Below are 3,162 nucleotides of genomic sequence, written 5' to 3'. Positions count from 1 at the left end.
CACACAGGGCAAATCTGTCCATTAGCACTAGCTGTGCCACTGACAGGTGTGTGATAGATCAGGTGAGATGCATCACCTGGGAGATGCAATTTGGCTCCACCAGAGAGCTGATGCTGTAAGTACATAATCCCTTCTAGCTGGAAGCTCTGCTTTTAGTCTTATTTTCAAGAAAGGAGTAATTGGTAATATTTAGGGAATAATAACAATAGTAACAATAATTAAGTAAATCTGCCTTAGAGAGCTTTTTTTATAAGGGAAAGAAATCTAGGGAAGCAAGGAAGGCACCAGCTTGACTTAAGTGAGTGGCAAGAGAAGGCGGACAAAAACCACCCAGCTGGGATGGAGGCTGTCCTGAGCTGTCACAGCTCTGACCCTGGTACCCAGCCCAGGGTTTGCACCCTCCTGCTGTGCAGGGCCATGTCACAGCCACTCAGCTACTCCAGCAGCTCAGTGTCTGCCACCATCCCATGTCCCACAGCTTTTTTGGAGGCTGGATTCAAGGCCTGAGGGAGATCCACCAGTAGGTCAGACCCTCAAGCACTCTGCTCAAACTCCTGCTCTCCCCCAGGGTTTAAACTTCAGCCATGCTCCAAAGATCGTGGGTAACCATTAGCCAGGGAATCAATACTGGTTTTGCGTAATCATTGTGAGGTGATATCTCTGAGTTCTATTTGTCCTAGCAGATAACAGATAACAGATCTAAGAGAAATAGTCTGATGAAACATTTGAAACATAGGTCAGAAACCAGCTTGAAGCTGAGGTGGAAGGCTATAAACCCTCCTGCTTCCCCAGCACCCACAGAACAAACCCTGCCCTGTGGTTTTCCCCCAGCATGTCCACAGCACCTTCTGGATGCACTCCTAACATATGGCTAAAGACACTTTCTGCTACATATTTCAAGGAAATGAGTTTCAGGGCAATTTTAAAACCAGTGTTATCACTTCATACACATCAGTATCTAACAGAAAATAATGAACTAAGCAGGGGGACATCTGTTCAGTGTGAATCCCTCTCTCCCTTGGCTTCCCTAACAAATACAAGATAATTTTAGAGGTTTGACCATTTGGCATATAAAAAATTTTGCTTAGAATTACATAAATATACAATTTTCAGCTGTGGGCCCCACTGTCATGCCCCCTTTCATCATAGCCTCCGTGGCTCTATGAATGGGTCACTAAAAATAAGGACAATTTCCCTACATACCAGCCCCACACAGCAGGGAGCAGATATCCAGCTCTGCATTTGATTTTTGGCTGCCAGGGTGCTGAGCAATATGACGTGGTGGGGAGACCTGACCACCTGCAGCGCTGGCTCCTGGGGTGAGGCCACAAGGAGAAACTGGCAGCTGGTAACTGCAACCACTTGGTGTGGGGTTCAGGAGTCACACTGGCTACATATGTGCAGTTGTTCCCTGGCAGTGACTCTCACTAGTCACATCAGAGGGTTGGGGCACTAGGCATGGCTTATTGGGCAATCAGGGCCCTGCCCCACATAATTTTTTTTATTCAGTGATTGCTGTCTATGGAGGGAAAGCAGAAAACCATTTTTCTTCATATAGTCATCTTAATCCATCATTTTGCCTCAGGTGAGCGCTGTCCTGTTACAACTTGACACCGAGCCCCTCCTGGATCATGCCAAAAGTCCTTGTTATCCAGTATCTCATCTTTGTAGCAGCAGCCACCCAAAGATGCCTGTGGAAGAAGGTTTTCCTAACAGGGCTCTCAGCTTTTCCCATGTCTGGAAGCAACTTTTGCAGGCTCAGTAACCCCCAGTGCCTTGTTTCTCCATGCACATGGGCCTTGGAAAGCTACCTTGAAACAGTGCAAACTCTATGTGCTTTGAAAGCCTGCATGAACAGCAGGCAGAGGCCAACCTTTCTGCACATAAGGTAAGGACAGACGGCTGTCAATGCACTCTGAGCTCCCTGGAAGCTCAAAGGCCACCAGGAAGGATAAAGGGCCAGCAGAGGAGACAGCAGGCACCACCAGCTCCACCACTGCAGTGCACACTGAAGGAGGAATGCATTTTTGAGATGCCTCAAGGCCATAAACAGTTATCACTCTCCTAGGGATAGCAGCTGATTTACTTAAGTTTCTAAAAACTGATTTACTGCTGATAACCCTGACAAGCTTTAAACTTTTGATGGTGGACTATGGGTAAATTCCCAGGAAAGAATGGAGTCTGGAAAAGATTGACTGTCTTGCAAAGTCTAAGCCAGCTCCAACTAGACACTGAGGGATGACACAGAAATACTTCCTTGTGGGTATGCAGGACACAAGCTGCATCCTTGTTGTGGCAGGCTGGCTCATACTCATGGAGTCCAACATACTTACCAAGATTCACAGGTAACATAAATCACAGAAAGCAGCATGGATCTAATCCCTGTCATGCTGGCATTTCAGCATAACTGTGCTCTATTATTGTTAGATAAGAAAATTACAGACTTAGCTTTCCTTTTGAAGTCACAACAAGGCATCTCTCACAAAGATAAGTGTCTGGGGCTAGTCCCCCTCTCGGGGTTATCTAGTAGTCAGATGCTAACCAGGAACTTCCATTAATTTGGGTCTGTACATTCCTCCCACCAGTCTCTTGTTTACAAAACACAGCTCCATTAAAAGTGAGTGACTTAATCTGATGGATGTTCTGCCAGCATTAACACATGCTGATATGCTGATAGACTTGTACCAAGGCTGCAGCTGCTAAGTCAAATAATGGAGACTCACTCTTACTGAATCTATTCAAACAGACTCTTTACAAGCAGATCTGTGAAAGCAGTTTATATACAAACATTACACTCTTACCTCTTCTCCTGGATGTTAACAACTACATGTTTTAATATGTTATAAAACTGAGACTGTTCCAGACATATTGTCTGGAAGCACAAACTGATTTAAAGGTCTGACTCAAAGTCCAGTAAATTTATGGTGGGGATGCTGTTCTCTTGCATCAAGTTAGTACAGAATTTAGTGCACTTAACCACAAGGCAGAATTCCCATTTTTTAAGTTATAGCAGGACACCAACATTTTTACCTCTGCATCTTTCAGATATTCCCTGAGGCTGTTTGGGAAATCTCAGTCCTCATTCTATTTTTAAACTCTTTATTTGCAGCAGGAAAGTCAGTGTTTTCACTGGGGTAGGTGTTTGAATGAAGAATTAAAAAA

This window comes from Melospiza georgiana, chromosome 1 (assembly GCF_028018845.1).
Source record: "Melospiza georgiana isolate bMelGeo1 chromosome 1, bMelGeo1.pri, whole genome shotgun sequence".
NCBI classification, from domain to species: Eukaryota; Metazoa; Chordata; class Aves; order Passeriformes; family Passerellidae; genus Melospiza; species Melospiza georgiana.
The sequence above is the reverse complement of the archived record's forward strand: the minus strand, read 5'-3'. Positions refer to the sequence as shown.